The 23,351-nt window shown below is 32.8% G+C and overlaps 1 protein-coding gene across 1 annotated transcript in view; it reads right to left on the bottom strand.

The window, feature by feature from the left end:
- LOC145239827 (uncharacterized) overlaps nt 1-22,214 on the bottom strand; it is a 215,880-nt gene extending 193,666 nt beyond the window's left edge. Inside the window, exon 1 of the mRNA XM_080103362.1 lies at nt 22,080-22,214. The gene's annotated coding sequence lies outside the window, so the exon portion shown is untranslated. The remainder of the gene's footprint in view (nt 1-22,079) is intronic.
- Nucleotides 22,215-23,351: the final 1,137 nt, after the last annotated feature.

Below are 23,351 nucleotides of genomic sequence, written 5' to 3'. Positions count from 1 at the left end.
GTGATTGTAGCTTGTCAAGTGTTTTTTTGTGAAAGTTTGACAAGGTGGGGACCATAGATTGGAGCTCAAACGAGCATTTGCCATGAAAATGATAGAACAGAAACATGCTTGCAACGAAAAAGTGGCAGAGAAGAGAAAAGGGCATTGCTTACTGGCTTTCGAAGCTGGTTTTGAACCATCAAGAGAAGATAGGGCGCACTGGATGTGGCAACAGTACTCCATCCTAGGACGTACTTGACTTTTATACAGATAGAGGATTGCATCGGCAGGGAGATATCTACTGGAGCGGTAGAATGATCCAACCATTTTTCCAGTAAAAATGACCAAATTTGATGTAGACCAAATTTTTGGCCATGTATGTTGAATGTAGAAACGCAGTGTGAATTCCACTGCATGAAATACAGAAAAAAATGTTTCTGATTTTTTTTTTTTAGTCACAAACGTCACCATCATCATCATTAGGAAGGTGATGGTTTTAAATAATAACGTTATTATTTCAGCATGGTTCAATAAATGCACAAGTGCCGAAAATGTTAGAAAAAAATTGTATATGCATAAACTGATCATTTTATGTATTCATTTTATTAATTTTCTGGTAAGAAAAAGGATTTGTTTTACTATACATAGATTCGAAAAAGTGCTCAAAAACAAATATATAACAAATAAATGTTATCAAAGGTAAGATAAGTTACTTTTCTACCTAACTGGATATTTTTTTAGTGTTTTTAATTTAATGTAACATGTTTATTCAGCTCGAAAAACAGTGTTTACCGATTTATTTGAAAATTGCAAATGGCGGGGGGGGACTCTCTGTTGAACACGGTAAGTTTGGGAAGATGAGTAAAAACTAAAAATCTATACAAAATACTGTTAGAAACTCGCTCAATATATGTTACCGTCACATAGGCTGACATATTCGGTAGGTTTTTATCAGTATTATATATATATATATATATATATATATATATATATAACTCATTTTCCCAAATTTACCGTGTTCAACAGAGGGTCCCCCCACCATTTGCACTTTTCAAATGCATCGGTAAACACTATGTTTTTCGAGCTGAATAAACATGTTACATCATATAAAAACGCTAAAAAATTATCCAGTTAGGTAGGAAAGTAACTTATCTGGCCTTTGATAACATTTATTTGTTATTTGACAACTTTTTCGAATCTAATACAAACATGGAAACAAAAAAAAAAACAAGAGAAGTATATTTTTATTCGGTTTTCTTCGTTACTCCATAGTCGAAATCTCTAGATGCCTATTTTTTATGTAAAATTCCCCCAGACAAGGTATGCAGCCACTTGATGTAAGGAACAAGAAAAATATTACTTTAAGATCAAAACTAGCGAACGATAAATGTTAGAGGGATAGATTTTGATCCAGAAAACAACAATTCTTCTTTCATTTGTTAGAAACGTCGCTCATGGAATGTGGAGATTAAAGACTAAAAGAGGAAGTAAAAACGGCATCGCCATTTTCTTTATATTCGCGTTTGGCAAAGTAAAAGTGTCGATAAAACCTACAGAGATAATAAATTTTATAGTTTCCGCAATTTAAAATTATACAGGTAGGTAGAAAATTTAAGTGGTACTTCTGCAGTTTCTCCGTAGAGTGCGCCAAAACTTAATTATTTATTTTATTTTATTTTTTTTACAAGGGAGTCACGACTAATCAAGTCCTGAAGGCCACTCAAGGATAAGGGTTAATGAATGTAAGGTGGTAGTGTAGTAATCGTTAATGGTGTAGATTTGGTAGAATTTGGATTATTTAATGGGACGGCTCAACAAGAACTTGTTTACATTGGAGTTGAAGGCTATCATATTGTAATCGGCTAAGAAGCAAGCCATTCTAGGAAAGAAGCTTTGTTCATTGAATCTGTTTTACAGAAAGAGAGTGAGGCAAATTGTTGATAGTGATTGTAGCTTGTCAAGTGTTTTTTTGTGAAAGTTTGACAAGGTGGGGACCACAGATTGGAGCTCAAACGAGCATTTGCCATGAAAATGATAGAACAGAAATATGCTTGCAACGAAAAAGTGGCAGAGAAGAGAAAAGGGTATTCCTAACTGGCTTTCGAAGCTGGTTTTGAACCATCAAGAGAAGATAGGGCGCACTGGATGTGGCAACAGTACTCCATCCTAGGACGTACTTGACTTTTATACAGATAGAGGATTGCATCGGCAGGGAGATATCTACTGGAGCGGTAGAATGATCCAACCATTTTTCCAGTAAAAATGACCAAATTTGATGTAGACCAAATTTTTGGCCATGTATGTTGAATGTAGAAACGCAGTGTGAATTCCACTGCATGAAATACAGAAAAAAATGTTTCTGATTTTTTTTTTTAGTCACAAACGTCACCATCATCATCATTAGGAAGGTGATGGTGGCTAATTAGTTAATGACATGGACTAAAAACCTGAGCGTGCCAAGTTCAAATCCAGTTCGTTCCACAGAAACACTTTCCCTTAGGATGCTGGCAACCTTTATGTGGTCTCTACTATAAGTACCCAATGTCTTTCTAGAACGAATTCTAACGAGAAAGGTTCGGTTACTTTACAGCATTATCAACCCATTTCAGGTTATTTAAAGCCTATTCTGGTCATCTTGGTAGAAGCTTTTATGCTTCAAATTCTTTATATCTTCAAATGTTTATCCATAGTTTTTGGTTTGGTTGTTTTGTAGAGGAAAATTGTTGCTTTTGTTTTTTGGCTTTTGCAAATGGAAAGAAAGGACAAAAACAATAACTCCAAAAGGTGCAGGAAGCCAGTATCTTCAGACATCCTGATCTGGTAGCACCACTTCTAATTAGAAAGATATCAGGGAAACGAATGTCAACAATAGTCATTTAATTCATTAATTCATACAAAATGAACGAATACTCAATATCATTATCATCACTGCATACTCGTTAACTTAGGTTGACATCATGTTAGCAACAGGTCTCTAATCATTTGTCAGAAATCTAACTTCGAGAATAGTGATAAGTTTGTTCATGTTGCCCCCAAAATAAAGTCTGAAACTGATTTGAATTCTTTCCTCAATTGGTCAAGCCATATCATCTTATCTCTACTGGTCTTTTGATACGTTTTATGAAGCCTTCAAATGCAAGTGTTTCTGATGGCAATTTCATTAAATGGCCAAACCGTAATACTCTTCTGTTTAGTATCTATAACACACCATGGCCATGTTAAGTTATAAAGCTCTCTATTTGAGAATGTCCTTGACTGGATGACTTGAACGACTCGTTTCATTAGGTTTCTTTGAAACGTTTCAGTGTTGTATTTTAATACTGTGGTCAGTGTTTAAAAGAAAAAAAAAAGAAAAGGAGCTTCTACACTATTAGGACGAAATTTCGGAAATCGTAATATTGAATTTCACATAAAAACAATGCTATCTACGTATTCCTCGTATTTCTAAGATGATTATATCCAAAAATTACGAAAATCGATAAAGATAAAAAACTAGAATTTGATGAAAATGATCGTAAGACACAGGAGAGTTCAAAAGGGAGAGGGGGTAATTTTCCGTTTTGATTTAAACAAGATGGCGGAAAATTTTCACCTACTAACACGATTAAAGCTGGGTTTTTTTTGGGTTTTTTTAAATAATTTAATATTCAGGTAATTTCAACTGCATAATTTGGAAGCTACCATTGTAATTTATTAGAATTTATAAAAAAAATCAGTTGAAAGCATTGTTTTTTTTATCTGAAAACTCCATTTATCTACTACAAAATCTTGTCTCAATTCTGTAGAAACAAACAAAAAAATATTTAATTTACTTCTGTAATAAAAAAAAAAAAAAACTTTTACAAATTTTTTTTTTTTTTTTTACTCGGGGCTCATCGCTTATCAAGGCCCAAGAGCCACCCGAGGTGTCTGGTGGCCAATGAGACAACACCATGATGATCGGCAATATTAAAAATTGGATAAAATTTGATTATTTAAGAGGACAGATCAACAAGAATTTATTTACATTGGACTTGAAGACGACTGTTATAGTGACCTGGGAAGCAGTCCCGTGATATTGTGTTCCACAAACGGATAGTTCTAGGAAAAAACTTTGCTCATGGAATTTTTGTTTTAGTTTAAGGCACAGACAGAGGGTAAATAAGGGAAATTGTTGACAGTGGTTGTAGCTAGACGAGTGTTGTGTTTTACAGGAGGATAGCATAGATTAAAGCTCACTCACAACGTCTCTTCTGTGAGAAAAGGATAGTAGGGAGAAGAAAAGGCCATTACCCACTAGATTTCGAAGCTGTTTTTTTTTTTATACCATGTCATGAAAAGGTGCTCTGAGCAGAGTTGGAAATAATATATGGACATGTTTTGCAAGTCAAAATATAAAATTAAACGCAAATCTTTAGTGACTTCAGGGGTGGATCCAGGAGACCAACGAGGCACGTGGTCAACCCCCTCTCAAACAACAATTTTTCTATATCTCTTTTTAGCATTGAAAACAAAATGGCTAACTGCTGATTAATTTTAATTTAAGTACAGTAAAAACCCATGGATACGGTGGCCATAGGATACGTTTTTTTTCAGATTACAATGTGGAATATGATGTTTTTCAGCTGGTTATTTTTTCCCTGGTTATGGTATTTGCCCCACGTTACGGTGTTATTTAATTATATACATGTGTATTATATACTGTACTGTATTTTGTTACTAATGTTTAATGCCGTATCACGGAGTTCTATTGTCGTTGATGAAATATTTAATTTTTGGTATAAATCCTCTATGATGTCAAGTCCTAAACAAGAAATAACTAGAAGAATTGATTTTCCGAACAAAACAGTTTTCCACCACTTTTATGTCTTTTTACAAAAATTAAATTCAAGATTCTTATAATACTAAACCTTATGTGTAGTCTCCGTATTCTAATTCTGATCAAAATGCATTAAATGATTTTGATTCTGTAAAATACCTAAAATTTGCTGTCTAAGCTTAAGAGGTCTTAAAAAGAAACGGACGTTCAGAAAATCGTGCTTATTTGCTTTCTAATAAGTACACTGGTGATATTGTACTGATGTCACACTCTCCTCATGAACTAAATGACATTCCAAACGACATCCACTCTAAGAGCAAACCGGTTGGCCTCAACTTGCATCTTTAGAAGACCAAGGTTATGTTAAATCAGCACGCTGCCAAGTCGCCAATTGTTGATGGAAAGACCATTGAGGAAGTTGAAAGCTACATCTACTTGGGAAAGAAAATTATGAAAGATGGAGATCTCCTCCCAGAGACAAAGAGAAGGATAACATTGGGATGGGCAGCTTTTGGGAAAGTGGAGAATATCACGAGAAGCCAAAAAGCAAACATATTAATCAAAGAGAAGATCTTCAATGAATACGTACTACCTGTAATGATCTATGGTAGTGAAACATCGGCCCTGATAACTCGCCAAAACGAAATCTTGTCAGTAGCATAACGGAAGATGGAGAGGATAATGTTAGGCATCACCCTACAAGACAGAAAGACAAACATCTAGATCTGCCAACAAACGAGTTATTGACATTAATATTGCCATCAAAACATCCAAACACAGATGGACAGGGCACGTAGCCAGACAACATGACAACAGGTGGTCAATCAGGACAACGGAATTGACACCTCATGAACATAAGAGGCTAAAGGGAAAACCAAGAACGAGGGACGACCTGCTACAACACATGGGTCCCACATGGCAGCAGATAGCCCGGGACAGAGATAGATGGCTAAAGTCCAGGGAGGAGTTCCTCATTGGGTGATAAAACCCTTATTAATTGATATTGATTGAAATACGGATCGAATTGAAAGCTAATCTAAAACATCTAAAGTTTCAAATGAGAGATAGTGCCCACATTATGACCCATTAAAAACCCTCAAAAAAAAATTTCAAATGAGAGATAGTGCCCACATTATGACCCATTAAAAACCCTCAAAAAAAAATTTCAAATGAGAGATAGTGCCCACATTATGACCCATTAAAAACCCTCAAAAAAAAATTTCAAATGAGAGATAGTGCCCACATTATGACCCATTAAAAACCCTCAAAAAAAAAATTTCAAATGAGAGATAGTGCCCACATTATGACCCATTAAAAACCCTCAAAAAAACTTGGGGAATATTCGTTAATCGATGTCTAATACTTCACTAAAATCAGAGATATTTGAACCTTCATAATGCCCTCCCCTCCCTTTTATACCCTTTGCATAAAGCTAAATTAAAGTAAATATAGCCCACATTACGACCCTTACATCTTTAATTAAATAGAGTAATAGATCAATCACAGTCCTTTTTGCCTAAATAAGAAACCTGCTATTTTGAATGCGACTGTGATTGTTTTAATAATTTCAAGATTGAGACAAAAATAAAAATATAAATCTTGTTCCATCAGCCATGGCCAGGTAGAAGTTTTGTGTGGTTCAATGAATAAAGTAATTGGTAAAATTCAGTTGTAAGATACATTCTTCTGGAGGCTGAAGGTTCAATCCTCAGTGCAAGTGACACCAACAGTACAATTGCGAATTACTTGAAACTTCTATCTTTTTGCAAGTGAGGAATGATGCCTGTGCATCGGCGCCTGGAGTGTACTTTGCCATACGAGGGTCGTTGCAAAATTGTAAAGCTACGAAGACAGGAGTGATACCATAAAAACTAATTTTTTTGTTTTGTGATCCAGAATGTATTTTCTACATAGTCACCACCATTCTCAATGGAGTTTTGCCAGTAATTCATTTTGACACACTGCATCAACTTTGTAAACGTTGGTGAATGTTGATCTGTTAAATAGTTTCGGTATGGACGAAATTCAATGACATTTTTGCTTCTGACGCACGTCCATGACAGGTTATTTTCTTAGAATCTCCCACCTTCAATATCTGCAACTGAGAGACGAAACTTTCAGGTCATGAATGCATAAGTTCAGCCATCATAACAGTGCAATTTGCAATCCTCTCTGATTGATTTGAGCAGAATAAAAAAAAATGGGAGGCATTAATTTGGGAATACCTTCCGTATACCAATGAATGGTCACTTACCAAGGCTAGTAAAATTTGATATACAAGGTATTCAGACATGTGGAAAACTTTGTAATCGCTTTTCATCCGGAAAAAAGGACTGCTTAGGGGTCAAAATTGAGAAATTGGTACCTGGGGGGGGTATTTGTTTGCTAACTGTTCCATGACTGCACATGTGTGAATCGTTCACATTACAGGTTACTTATGTTAAGAATAGGCAGGTTTGAAAACACTTTTTAAAATAATGTGGCAAGCTGGATAATGTTTATCTTACTTGACTCACCGTCTTTAGGTTTTGGTTTCAATCTCAGCTCGAGTAATTATTTCCCCTCACACAAAAAACAAAAACCAATACTTGCATTCATGTGGCTCAGTTTCTTTCCATTTTTTTGTTTTGTTTTGTTTTTATTTATTTAAGTTTTTAAAGGAATTTGACGTTACGTTTAATACCGGGCAATGCCAGGTACATCTATATATCTATAAAAGTGAGAATGTGTGAGGACACTTCTCAACCTATATACTCAATGAATTTTTGATTTACAAACTTGAAATTTGGTATATAGGGTATTCAACCATGTGGGAAACTTTTTAATAGGGTTGTTAAGGGGTCAAAATCGAAAAATTTGTAGTTGAGGGTCATCGGATTTTAGCTGTTAACTGTTTCATGATTGCGCATGTGCGAACCGTTCATACGACAGCTTCCTTATGTTAAAAATAAGTAGGCTTGAAAACACTTTAAAGGACGTGGCAAGTTGGCCTAATGGCCATCGTACTGTCTTTAGGTTTGGAGTTTTGAGCTCAGCTCGAGTATTTCATTTTTTTTTTTTTTTTTACTTACAAGAAGTGAACTGTTTAGAAAAAAAAACAATACTCATGCACATGTTTCAAGTTTTTTTTTTCGTTTTTTTTTTTTTTTTTGTTTTTTTTTTACTTCACTTCTTTTAAGAGAAATTTAACGTCACGTTTAATAACAGGCAACGCCAGGTACATCGGCTTGTGCCTTCGATATTTGTGAAATTTTCACAATACATATTAGACATCCATTAATAAACATTTTTCAAATTTCAGTTTCTTTTAAGCATGTTTAAGGGTTTTTAGAGGGCATAATATAGACAAAACATCTCATTTGAAAACGCAAATATAAATTAGTCATAGGGAACCAATTACACAAGAATTTCTTAATTTTAAGCCTTAAATTTTAGACATTTGCTAAAATCGAAAATCAGGGTACAGTGACGGCCACTGAGATATAAAAGATGGAGGAGAAATCATTCATGACCGAGGCAATTTTTATTTTTGTTCCTATCCAGAGTGCCCCTTATTGGGGAGCTGGATTTTCCCCACAAGATATGTTGAAATATTTAAATAACTATTACTTTTAATACAGAAATTATATTTAAAGTTTAGGTTTTTGTTCTTCTATGTTCATTTTTTCCCATGTTTTTCATCAAAATGTGTAGCATATTTTTATCAGTTAGATGGTTAGGAATTAGTGATGGGACGATGCCAAAATTTTTCCCGATTCCGATTCCGTTCAAAATTTCCGATTCCGATCCGATTCCCGATTCCGATTCCGATTCTTGTAAAATTTATACATATTTAATTAGAGATTTTGTTTGTTTGTTTTTTCGTAAATTTTCAAATTATTACATAAACCCCTGGTTAATGTCCGCGTATATTTTATCTCAAATGTTTGCCTTGTAATTGATTAAAAATTGTAACACAACAAAACATGTATTTTGATTTTAAAACAAAGCTATATTGTACCAGTTCGTATTTACTGTATAACATGCTACTTACATGAATAGTGGAAAATATTCGAAGATTGGTAGGCAAAATAAGAAAACGATGTAAGAACAATATATTTAACAACGCCACTTAGCAAAGCCACATCTCATTGTTACGAACGAATTTCTAAATAATAATATTACTATTATGAAAACCATTTTTAACGTGAGATTGCGTGAGCTTTCTGTGCTTTCTCTCGCAGTTAAATCCCTATTCCAAAATGAAATATTACTTTTATAGATTACGTGTTAAAACATTTTTTTAATTGGCGGAAAGAAAAGCGATCATTTAGAATTTAGAGTGTAAGATCAGTTTCGAATATAAATTTAACGTAAAATGATCATCATTTCTGGCCATCCTAATTCTTTATGGATATTAACTAAAGTGTTTCCCACTAAATTAAGTTCGGTTTGCAACGTTGTAAAACCATGTGTAATCGCTTAAAAAGTAGACACCCTATCCCCAATAAGCGCACATAATTTAAAATTGGTAACACACTACAGCTCATGTTACGTTATATTTATTTGTGAAACTGACCGTCTATTTTAAATTCCTAATCGTTTTATATATATATATATATTTTATAATCATGAGTGTTTATAGGCAATCTTTTTATTTCATTTTTAAATAGTTACGTGTAAAACGGTACGTAGATGTAAATAATGTATTCTCGTGAAATTATCGGTGTTTTTATTCCGTTTTCATTTTTCGCCCATCGCAATTATAACTTTTTGTTGCGAAAAGAAAAGTTCGATTCTCCATTTTATAAAAAACACGGACTCTTCCTACTACTAACCTTCAGTCCGTGATAATACAAAAAAAAAAAGCGATTATTTGTGCTTTTATGATTTTGCCGATTGGGTTGTGAGTCAATGGTAAAAAAATTAGTTAACTGCTTTAAAACGATTCGAATGGCTGGGAAACGGGGGATCATTTTATATTAAATTTAGAAATTTAGGAAAGTCGTTTTTTTTTAATCTGGAGAATATCCAGCTCCCCCCAAAAGGGGCACTTTTGATAAGAACAAAAAATTACAATTGCCTGAGTTTAGTAGGATTTCTCCTTCATTGAACAGGGAGAAAATAGATGAAATGTAGCATCAGCACAGATACTGCACTTTCTTCCTAAGTGATAGTACGTAATACGACTTCCCTCGTGTACTCCGACTCCTATAAGTTTTTTTTATTGCACATCAAAGAAAACTGTTTTTTTTAAGTTGAATGATAAATCTGTGGTGAAAGATGGAGGTCCCTAATGAAATTTCGAGAATATTCTAGAAGTAAATTTGCAGTTTATTTTCAAAGTATCGAAAAAATTGTTTTAAATTAAAGAAATATTTTATCAAGAAAAATAATATCAAGCATTATTACTAATTAAATACAAAGTAGAATATAACGTGGTATTTGTTTATCTTTCATTTATTTTAGTGTTGTGTCGATTAATCGGAATCGGGAATCGGATAAATCGGTAATTTTGGGGGTATCGGAATCGGTATTGGAATCGGAAAAATTTGTGCCTAATTTCCGATTCCCAAATCGATTCTTTTAATATTTTTAAAAAGTTCATTTTCAATTGTTTGTACCGATTATAAATATTTCTTTCTTTTAAACTATTAGTAAAACTAAAGAAGATCTAAACTTATTTTATATGCGTAAAATAAACAAAACAAAAATTGAAACTTTGCGAAAATTGGCTAGGTAACCTTTAGAAGAATGCAGTTTATTTTCAAAGTAGCGAAAGAATTGTCTAAAATTAAAGAAATATTTTGCCCAGAAAAATAATATCAAACATTATTGCTAATTAAATGAAAAGTAGAATATAAAAGTGTTGGGGTTTGTCGGTATGTTTGCTGCTCCCTCACTCGGCAATCGGTATTGACAAATATAACAAGCCGTGCATGCATGGTCCCCCTCTATGTGAGGAGGGGGGATCGAATAAAGTGATAAAAAAGTGATACATAACTGATAAAAAAACAATTTTGAGTGAAAAAAAAAATTTTCAAAAGTTTTCAGAAAAATGACTAAGTTCAACTTTTGCTCCACACCCAATATTAGCCCTAAAACCTCCAGGGCTTGTGACTCTGATTTTTCCCAGGGTCAGTGATACTTCCATCAGGTGTATATCAGGTATGCCCATGGTTTTGCCAAGTTTCAGAAAAATCTAATGAATGGATGAAAAGTTATTCTGAAAAATATGTCAATTTTGTCTATTTAGAGTCATTTTGAGGTATTTTTTACCTCTTTTGCCCCCATGGGGGAGCTGATTACTTGTAAAAATGGACAAACGGCTATGTTTCAGGCCTTAAGACATGTAAATTTGAGTTCAGCACCATAAAAAAACACTAAATAGAGATACATAATCACATTTTAGACAAATATGAAAAAAAGAGCCTAAAAAAGGGGTGGTTTTTAGCCCTAAAAGTTCCCGGGGGGCGCAAACCAGAGTTTTGCCAGGGTCAGCGATACTGAATTTATATTTGCAACAATTGTCTTCACATTTTGGACAAGTTTCAGTAAAATCTAATGGACGGGAAAAAAGTTATGGGGCCAAAAGTGTCATTTTTGCCATTTTGGGCATTTTTTACCCCTTTTCAGCCCCTGGGGGAGCAACGAGAGTTTTCTTTAAAAAAAAACTCGATGTTGTGCACATCTACGTATTGGAGTACAACTTGTGGCAAAATTTCAGAAAAAAGTAATGGACGGTTATCCGGGAATCATCCGGACGAACGGACGAACGCCACTGAAAACTATAGTCCCTCTCCGATAAATCGGGGGGGGGGGGACCAACAAGGAATGGGCAAAATTGTGAAAAGGCTTGGCCTTTGATTTAATTTGAAATATGCTTCCAGTGTGATTTTCTTTGATTCTGCCGGTATTGTTTATGTTTATACTTAAGGATTGCTACGACGGCGCCAATGCCGTCTGAAGCCGAGGCCTCCGTGATAAGCCCGCCAATCTCACTCAAAAGTTGAGTTGAAAGTATTATGGGGTAATTAACACCTTCGATGCCGTTGGTTTCGACAACAATACTTTTTCACACCCACTTGCCAAATTTCTCAAGGAGTTTAATATGAAAAGATTTCAAACGAGTAGAGTTTTATTTTATTTTCCTGGAGCCACATTGTCTGACACCGTCGCATTTTTCTCGGGTTTCGGAAAAGTTAAAAATATACATGAATATCTCACAATGAATTTATCAAAGTCTGGATAAAATCGATAAAGAGAAAACATTTAGAATTTTTTCAGATTGAAAAACAAATTATATTTACATTTAAAAGTCCCCCCTCATTGAAATTCTACTTTTGGACGATATTTGTAAACCCACTAAAAACCAAATTATTTTTAGATCTAGGATGAAGCTCTAAACTGTCTTCACGTATTAAAAAAGGGTGCTTGTGCAGTTTACACTATGTTAAAAAACGAAAAATAAAAAAAATATATATTCTACGTACTCGTTATGGAATGAAGTTCTCATAAAAAAATCACGTAATTTCATCAAATAGTTTTTATTTTATGCCGTAAAAACGATTTGGGAAATTCGGAATCTTCCTAAAAAAACTGCGATAATTAGTCAAGGGAGCGTAAAACAAAAACTATTTAATGAAATTACGTGATTTTGTTATGAGAACTTCATTCTATAACGAGTACGTAGATCTATAGAGTTTAGTTTTACTAATAGTTTAAAAGAAATAAATATTTATAATCGGTACAAGCAATTGAAAATTAACTTTTGAAAAATATTCAAAGAATCGATTTTGGAATCGGAAATTATACACAAATTTTTCCGATTCCGATGCCGATTCCGATTCCCCGAAAATTACCGATTTAACCGATTCCGATTCCGATTCATCGGCACAACACTATTAGGAATCCTATACTCCGCTATAGTCTTCATTTTCATATCCGTGCAGAATACATTAATACGAAAATGAAGTTCATATAACTACTAAAAGACAATCATATAATGTGAACATTGGTTAAAAACTAAGAAAATTTAGTAAACATCTACGATATTACATCAGTGGTGAATTTGGGAGAGGACATTATCATCATTATTTCACTCACTAGGAGTTGTCTCACAAGCCATCATCAGTGATCGCTCACTGGCAGTAACCTGTGGTATTCACTGGAGATCAGGTGACAACAAGTCTCCCCAGATTTCCAATGTTCTCCACCTCTTGACCACTCGTGCAGATGATTGCACGTTATCGCAACAGTCGTTTGCCAATGATTTCTCGTTGGCATTAGCTATTCATGTTTCCTGGGGGCTGGGTGACAAATTTCCTCCCCAAGGTACCAGATTTTAACTGCACATTTCCAGTGGAAATCTGTGTAGTACTCTCCCATCTCGGACGTTCCATCCTCCCTGACTGAGGTTTTCTTTCACTTTCTTCACATATATCTCATACACTTTTTGTAATCGAGCATTTTTTTTTTTTTTTACTTAATTTCGTGCTTGGTTATTTTATTTTCATTTTGTTTTAATTAATTTTTATCATATTATAGTTTCCACACTAATATTTTAATTTTTTGTTACATTTATTTTTGCATATATATTTAAATAATGCTTTTGTTTTTTACTCAAAACTTGCATATATATTTAAATAATGCTTTTGTTTTTTACTCAAAACTTGCATATATATTTAAATAATGCTTTTGTTTTTTACTCCAAACTTCAAAAAAGTTTTCGTGATTAAATAAGCCAATGAAAACCTTTTGCGTATGCGCTTTTTAGGGGGCAGCCATTAAATCAAAATCAATTTACACAGGGTCCACGTCCCTTGTGAAGTACTTTTTTATTAATAATAATAATAATGGTGCTTGTGCAGTGTACGCACCATGTTATATTTTAGATAGGATTTTCGAGTTAAATTAAATTTTATAGTATTTTTTCATTAAATTGTTAGGTGAAAGAGCAGAATAGTTAGAAAGCCCCCCTTATTAAGAATGGCTTTCTAAATTACATTATTTCAGCACGGTAAGTGCATGACACAAATACCAAACAATATTTATTTATAAGATATAACATACATAAGATAGACACAAGAAAATTTAATGTACTCTTTATTTTTGCTTCATATCAAAACTTTATTTAAAACTAATTAGTTAATGAATTTTTAAGATGAATTTGTGTTCGTACGTCGCCGGAGAGAATAGAGAATTTCCTATTTCATTTCCCATTTCAGTCATGTAAATTATTTACAGATAAAATGTTATAAAACAAACAAACAAACAAACATTTAAGTTTTAAATATATTTCAAAGAAATAAATTACACCCGGTGCTAAAATATTGAATTCATCTTTTAGTTACAAAAACAAAAAATAAATAAATAAAAAATAAAAATAAAAAAATAAAAAAAACTGTCGTGAAAAATGCTTCTAACTTTAAAATATTTAAAAATACCCAATGAAAAGTTTTATTTATTATTAAAAGAACGGACTGAAAAATATTCTCATATAAAAATTGTGTTTTGCAGTTTAAAAAATAAAATAAAATATTTGACTTTCTCATTCATGTGGAATATATTTATGTTGGCATTCTGTGGATGTCCAGAGTAAATGGAAACGCCTTGATATTGTAGCTCTTTTGTTAAAACTGCAAATGTATTTATCTAAAGCTAGCATGGACGCCCAGTGTAGTCTGGTCGTAAAATACGCTTAAATATATTTTAATTTAGGCAGATTTCGTATATATTATCATAAAGTCAATTTTCTATAGATTCTTATATATTATGAAGTTGTAATTTCAAAAATAAAAAAGAATATATCCATATGACTTGAATCAAACCAAAACCATCAGTTTGAATCGAAACCGAAACCAAAACTTACGAAGAAAAAAGTATACGCATCTATATATATAAATATATATGCGTTATATATACTAGCTCGGATGCCCGGCGTTTCCTGGGTGTTTGGAGGTGTGTGTTGAGTAAAAAAAAAAAAAAATAAAAGTTGTAGTAGGACGGCAGGCTCAAACACGTGACGCGAAGGCGGAAACGAAAGTGGAGGTGTGTGTATGGTTGAGCAAAAAAAAAAAAAAAAAAAAAGAGGAAAATTGCGAGCGCAAAAAAAAAAAAAAAAAAAAAAAAAGTTGTAGTAAGCAGATAGGCTCGAACCTGTACTGCAAAAGAGGAAAATAAAGTGAAAAAAACATGACGTGTTAGCTGCTGCGCCCATCGCCAAACCGGAAGTGTCGTAGCTTTAAATTAAGGCTAGACAATCGAAAAGAGGCGATTACTTCTGAAATTATCAGCGAAAAAAGCGACTCCTCCCTGTAGAAAAGTGCCCAGTTGAGGGTGAAATAAAATGTTTTGGGTCGATTTTTTTGTATTTGTCGTCCGAAGGGTCTAGCTTCAAAATGATACCGATCTTGTGAAAATCCGTTGGCTCTGTCGGGAGTTTTTGCAAGACATACATACATACATACATTTAAACAAACAGGTGAGATTTATATTATAGACTAGCGGGGGGTACCCGGCGTTGCCCGGGTGTTTGGAGGTGCGTGTAGTCACCCGGGTGTTTGTGTCGGGGGGGGGTAAAATAAAAAAAACGTTTTGGTAGGTATGTATGAAGGATCGAACCCAAACCCTTGAGGCAAAGTTTGAAATTAAAGTGTGAAAAAAAAAAAAAAAACGCGCGACGTTAACAACTGGGCCGCGACAAAATACTAACGCAAACACGTTTGAATTTATTTAAGTATTTAGAATTGGCAAGTGCCCGTTTTTAATGAGTTAATGAGGTCAACTTTGACTGCGGGGTAGTATTTTATTTACTGCAGGAACGCTTTTTTTATTTATTGATTTTTTTATTACCCCAAGATGTTGGGGGGGACCAGCTCCCCATAACAAGGGGATTGTCTAAATTGAATAGCAATAGTCTGATATAAGGAGAGTTCCCAGCGACTCCGTTTCGCTTTTATTATTATACGAAAAAGCTTAATGCACATGCGGCGATCGAAAATTGTTGAATATTTATCTTTTCAAAGTTGGGCAAATTAAATAGACAGGCGATCTCGGTTGATAACTCGTAGATATTATCATTTAAGCGCAATCGGTTCTCAGAAAGAAGCCTTTCTTGGACATACACGAAAACGCGCGCACACACACTTTCGCTTTCATATTTATAGATAACTTGAATTTCTGCAGCTATAATCGAAACCGAAACTTATGAAGGATTCTTGATAAAATTATTTTTTACAAGAAATGACAGGTTATAACAATTAAACGACGGAAGAAAAAGATGTAAGCGTGACACACAAAATAACACACACGCTATCGTATTAATATTACAGTAGAAAAATACGAGCATGAAAAGTAATATAGTTAAGCTTAAACATGGAAAAGTAAAGAGCTAGTTAAAACTGGAAAAGAAAAGGACAAGATATTCTAGTAAAAAATATAATAACTTTATAATAAATTTATAACTTAAAATATTGCAGTATTAAGAATTGATTGTATAATGTTAAATTGAATTTTTTTTTAAATTCTTAATGCAGCAATATTTTAAGTTATAAATTTATATTTTTTACTAGAATATCTTGTCCTTTTTTCCAGTTTTAACAACTAGCCCTTTACTTTTCCATGTTTAAGCTTAACCAGATTACTTTTCATGCTCGCATTTTTCTATGTAATCCATGATTTTTTCATGCTTCCAATAAATTCCCTTGTTCTTTCCCCCATCAACATAATATACACATATATAATAACAATGTACAATACTCGTCCGTTTTCAATAAAATCCCCCCAAATATTTCCCTTTCATTCTTTCATTCTCTTTGTTTCACTTGTTACTTCTCTTTTCGCGAGAGCGGTGAATTAGTAGCAACAGCAGTCGCCGAAGCGACGTTGTTGCTATGTAAACCAGTCATAAAAACGTCGCTCACCTCCTTACGAATTTTTAGATTTTAAATACCAGTAAATCCATCATAACTTTTGTTTTACTGAACGAAAATTGAAAAAAAAATTTCACAATATAGCTGAGAAGGTGATCTATAAACTGTACTAATTGTTTGAAATTTGGTCGAGAAATGAGTGAGCGGTGATATTTTAAAGCAGTTTTAAATGACTAAAACTGCTACTTCATATATTCAAACACTACCGTATTTGAATGATATAGACGATAAAGCAGTATAATGAACCCATTATTATTTTTAAATTCTTACTGAAAATCTATTTTGCGTAAACAAAATACACCTTTGAAGTCATAGTTAAAAACCAAAAAATACAAAAAAAAAATAAAAAAAACAAACCTACAAAATATTAAAAAAAAAAAAAAAATACCCCTTTGAAGTCATAGTTAAAAACCAAAAAATACAAAAAAATACAAAAAAAAAAAAAATACAAAATATTTAAAAAAAAAAAAATACCCCTTTGAAGTCATAGTTAAAAAAAAAAAAAAAAAAAAAACGCATGTATTTATATTTGCTTTTTTATGAAAATAAAGGATCGTAGGTTGGAATAATTAAAGACAAAAACTTTTCCAGGAACATTACGAAAAAAGACCCTGAAGTTCGTGTTGATAATACTGTTATAACTCAAAGAAAAATTAATTTTCTCGAACTAACGATAGTACCCTCGAATTAAGTATTGTTTATCCAATATTTTCACCCAAAAATAAATGAATAAATAAATAATTGCAACAAAAAGTATTTTATGTCATTAATAAAATAACATTTTTATCGTAAATTTTACATGTAATATTTCAATATATACCTTCATCATTTTATCGTAATTCTTTTTCTATAATCTTGCAAATAAAAAATAAATCAATAATGAACAGAAAAACTTATACTAATATTAAATATAAACCTTTTTCCAGAGAAAAACAAATCCTTGTGTACATTCATAATTATTTTAGTTAAATACGCTTTTTTTTATTACAAGAATGAAACAAACGAAATTATTACGCTAATCGTGATCCATAATTTGGTGAAAATCAGCGCTATTCGGGCTTACATTTTCAACGAGACATTTTTTATGCCGTAAAATCGTTTTTGTTTATTATGCATTTATTATTATAAAATGTATGTAGATTTTTTTTTATTCGCTATCTTATAAGTTTAATTTACTAATTATCGTTGAAATAGTATAAGAAAACTGATAATTATTATTTCAGAGATTTTTAAAATTGATTTATTCGGACTTTAAATTTCGATAAAATGTCTTTTTTTCTTTTCAACATTACTTTTTTAACACGTAAATATATATTTGTTTCCTTTTAGAGATTAACTTCGGTTTGTTATCTTTTAAACACAATCTTAAATAACACAATATTAAAATTCTGAATTTTTTAGATGAGGACCGATTGGTTATATTACTCGTATTGATCGGACTATTGTTTTCATCTTGAGCGTTTTCTTCCAAAGAACAAGCAACATGCCTGAGGACGGTCGAAGGCTAATCCGACCGTAACGTTGCACAAATAACATTTAAGATGAGAACAATAGTCCGATCAAGTAATATAAAAAAAAACAACTAATTACGATAAGCCTCTTAAGAAGCATAGGGGTCCGTTTTATTCAGTTATTTTTGCCCGTACCTCATGTAATGAAAGAAAATCTGTTTAACTTATATTCGTAACCGTTTTTCGAGATTATTTTTTAAGTAAAAAAGTTCAGTTTGCATATGTTTTTCTAATGTATGTAATGCGTACTTTTTTGCGATTTTTTTTACTGTTTTCACGCAAATCGTGTTTATATCTTTGCTATTACCGGAGTTTAGTCTATTTTTTTAAACTGGGTTTTAGTCTGCACGTTTTCATAAGTGGACAGCTGAGACTAAATTTATACTTTTCATAAACATAACTCTAATGCAGGGGTCTCCAAATTATGGCCCGCGGGCTAGATCCGGCCGGCCAAAATCTCTAATTTGGCTTACGGAACTCAAGGCGAAAACAAAAATATTCAGGAAAAAAGGGGGTACTTATGAACCGTGCTAAAATGTTGATGGGGACAGGAGGGTGTATTTTCACATAATTTAATAAAAAAATGATATCGTAAAACTTTAATTTAACTTGAAAATACTATTTAAAAATAGCGCGCTTCAATAAATGCACAAGGAACAAAATTTGTGAATATAGTTTGGTGGTATTTTCTTTTTGTTCGGAAAATGATTAAAAGAATAAGGTTTTGGAGAACCAGTTTCAATAAAAAAAACAAAAAACAGAAAACATAAATAATAATCAAAACAGTATAAAACACGCCAGGTCACTTATTTTATTTATTTTATTTTTTTTTTTTGCCCATATAATAGCTCTAAAAAGTTCAAAGTTTTTGGAAACCTCTGCCCTAATGCATCCTAGCCAACATAATGCGCCATGATCTTAAAGCATCCTAAACAACCTCAACCCTAAAATTTACGGAAAAAAAAAAAAAAAAAAAATGAAAAACGTTTTTAACAGTTTGATTAAAAGAAATTAAAATAAAAGAATATATATATATATATATATATATATAATATATATATATATATATATATATATATATATATATATATATATATATATATATGGCGATTAAGCTACACTGAATATTCCGCGTTCCATCCACTCTAGGACTCTTCAGGCTTATGCTTAGTCCTAGAGTGGATGAAACGCGGAATATTCAGTGTAGCTTAATCACCATATATATTTTATAACTTACTAACTAGCTCTACCTACGAAGTAAATACTTAAAGTTTACGCATAAATTTATACTTTCGTATATTAATTTTATGTGAGTAAATGTAGTTTTATATATATATATATAAGAAAGAATATTAGCAGACCAAAAATTACACGCCAAAAGTAATATAAAATTGTTTTTCTTAATGGAATAAAAATGTCGTCTGGTATGTACAAATCCAATAAGAAAAATGGGTGCTTGTGCACTTACTGAACCGCGCTATTTTTAAATAGTAATTAACGTTTTACGATATCTTTGATTAAATTGCTAGGTGAAAGTACAGAATAGTTACAAAACACCTTCCACTCCACATGTTAAGAATGATTTTTAAAATAATAACGTTATTATTTCAGCATGGTTCAATAAATGCACAAGTGCCGAAAATGTTAGAAAAAAAAAGTATATGCATAAACTGATCATTTTATGTATTTATTTTATTAATTTTCTGGTAAGAAAAAGGATTTGTTTTACTATACACAGATTCGAAAAAGTGATCAAAAACAAATATATAACAAATAAATGCTATCAAAGGTAAGATAAGTTACTTTTCTACCTAACTGGATATTTTTTTAGTGTTTTTAATTTAATGTAACATGTTTATTCAGCTCGAAAAACAGTGTTTACCGATTTATTTGAAAATTGCAAATGGCGGGGGGACTCTCTGTTGAACACGGTAAGTTTGGGAAGATGAGTAAAAACTAAAAATCTATACAAAATACTGTTAGAAACTCGCTCAATATATGTTACCGTCACATAGGCTGACATATTCGGTAGGTTTTTATCAGTATTATATATATATAACTCATTTTCACAAATTTACCGTGTTCAACAGAGGGTCCCCCCACCATTTGCAATTTTCAAATGCATCGGTAAACACTATGTTTTTCGAGCTGGATAAACATGTTACATCAAATAAAAACGCTAAAAAATTATCCAGTTAGGTAGGAAAGTAACTTATCTTGTCTTTGATAACATTTATTTGTTATTTGACAACTTTTTTGAATCTAATACAAACATGGAAACAAACAAAAAAAAAAACAAGAGAAGTTATGTATATTTTTATTCGGGTTTCTTCGTTACTCCATAGTCGAAACGGTTCCCATCACGATTACAAATCTCTAGATGCCTATTTTTTATGTAAAATTCCCCCAGACAAGGTATGCAGCCACTTGATGTAAGGAACTAGAAAAATATTACTTTAAGATCAAAACTAGCGAACGATAAATGTTAGAGGGATAGATTTTGATCCAGAAAACAACAATTCTTCTTTCATTTGTTAGAAACGTCGCTCATTAGATTGTGGAGATTAAAGACTAAAAGAGGAAGTAAAAACGGCATCGCCATTTTCTTTATATTCGCGTTTGGCAAAGTAAAAGTGTCAATAAAACCTGCAGAGATAATAAATCTTATAGTTTCCACAATTTAAAATTATACAGGTAGGTAGAAAATTTAAGTGGTACTTCTGCAGTTTCTCCGTGAGTTTCGCTCGGGAACGCTCGGCGGACGACGGAAACCGCCGGATTATACCGAGCGAACGGAAGTGAAAAAAAAAAAACAAAAAAAAACACGTACTCATGCAGAGAATGATCTGTGCTGAAATAATAACGTTCTTATTTAAAAAGCCATTCTTAACATGGGGGTGTCTATTCTGTACTTTAACCTTACAATTGAATAAAAAACATAAAACTTTAATTAAACGTGGAAATACGATTTTAAAAATAGCGCGGATCACTTTCTGCATTAGCACCGAAAAAACAAACAACCCGGAGGTTGCGGCTGTTTATTCTGAAAGCCGTTCTTAATATGAGGAGGCTGGGAGTGTTTATACTACGCTGGGGCAAGTCGTAAAATATACTGACAAAGTGCGAGGACCGTTTCCGGAGATTTACAAATAAATTCCAGCCTGGAATTATTCATTTTCCTTCTTGGTCACAAGACTTGTTGCTTAAAGAAGCTCAATATAAACTCTGTCCTTTCTTTTCTTTTTAAAGTCTTTCCTTTATTTTTTTCTTCCAATTTTTACTGTCTCCTCGCTCGCGTTTCTTTTTGCTCACTCAGTATAATCCGGCGATTTCCGTCGTTCTCCGGGCGTTGCCGAGCGGGACTCACGGAAAATCGGGCTTTAAACTACAGAAGTTTATATTAAGTTTTCTTGTGTTTTTTTTAATGTAACAACGGGTTATCTCTTATTACGGTCCAAAAGCAACTCGAGGATAAAGCTTAATGAATTTGTCAGGTGGACTCTTTGGCAACATCGCGAAAATTGGTAAGGCTGGTCGAAATTGGACAGAATCTGATTATCTGGTAAAAGTTATGTCATTCTCCTCTCCCATTTTTTGCGCTGTTAACTACGTTGCCAAAATTGCCCCCCCCCCCAAAAAAAACAATATAAAAATAAGGTGCTAATACAGAGACTGATCCGCGCTATATTTTTAATCTTATTTCCAAGTTTAATTAAAGTTTTATATGTTTTTTTTATTCAATTGTAAAGTTAACGTACAGAATAGGTACAAAACACCCTCCCCTCTCCATGCATGTTAAGAATGGCTTCTAAAATAATAACGTTATTATTTCAGCACGGATCACTCTGTATGAGTACCAAAAATAAAAATTATACTTACTTTTTTTACATCTTCAAATCTCAATCTCGGCTGTTGATTTTTTTCCTCCCGTCAAACTGATAAAATTTTTCACGATTTCTTAATCATTGGTTTCCAAAAAATGCATAATGATGTTTGCTAAAAGTGTCTTATTCTGTGTCTAGTATTACAAGCGTATTTGCTCAATATATATATATATATATCCAATTCTTTTCTTAGGTTGATTAACTTAATGCAATTTTTCAAAGCCAAGGAAAATTATTTTAAAGGCAAACTCTGCACTGTACACGAAACCGTGGCCTTCGAGCTGCCATCAACTATAGATAATCGAAGATATAACTTCCGGTTCCGGTTTTATTTGGTAGTACATATTTGCTTGAAAGAAACACAAATTTGTCAGAGAAGGGTTTTACAATGTTTATGATTGTAATTTCACCTACCTACTTAGCAATATTCAAATGACGGTTAGTTTCAATTCTAGCTTGAAGTAGTTGTTTGCCCAGTTGCACTGAAGAGCTATAGTACAGCGAAACAGTCTATAGATGATATGTATAAAATTGATGATTCAATTTAAATAGGTTTACGTAAGGTTCCCAGTGTAAGGGTAAGCGTAACGGCGGTTCGTTCCCAATTTTTTTTTTTTTTTTTTTTTATCACTTTAGTACATAATTTCTTTATAACATGTGTTCATTGAAAATAAAAAATAAAATAAAATAAAAAAGAACGTTACTCAGAATATCTGCCGGAAAGTGAAACAAATATTTCGATTAATTTTGCACATTAAATTACAATTATTAACCAATAAATAAATTAATTAACGCAATTAAAATTATGTTGAACTCGCTGACCTGTTCTGTTATTACACAGTTAATGTCTTCGCGTCGCGCTACTCGGCCGCCATCGCCATCTTAAGCTGTTCGAGCGGTTATTGATCCGTTTTCCTTCTCGTTCTGTTTGCTTAATTTGAAAACAATGAACCTGTTTCGTGTTCTATCTGTCGTGTCCCAACAGAGTTCGAAATAAATCGAATGCACAAATTTTTAATGCCTCGGGCAACGGCGCGTTCGAGGTTTCTCCGTCGTGGTGGGAAAATGAATAAATAACTCTGTAATCTTTTATCTCGGCCGGACGGCAAATGATTTAAAAGGGCCAGCAGGTGTTTTTTATCATTGGTTCTCATATGCCGAGTCCCTCCGCGAAGAAGGCCGGGGTCTGTTCGCTATAGTAACCACTGAAAGCAGTTGTACACAATAATAGAGCGGATTGCGCAAACCGTTGACCAAACAAGACGAT

This window comes from Euprymna scolopes, chromosome 19 (genome assembly GCF_053919585.1).
Source record: "Euprymna scolopes isolate OS-2025 chromosome 19, ASM5391958v1, whole genome shotgun sequence".
NCBI classification, from domain to species: Eukaryota; Metazoa; Mollusca; class Cephalopoda; order Sepiida; family Sepiolidae; genus Euprymna; species Euprymna scolopes.
Note: the sequence above shows the minus strand (reverse complement) of the source record. Positions and strands in the feature narration are given on the sequence as shown.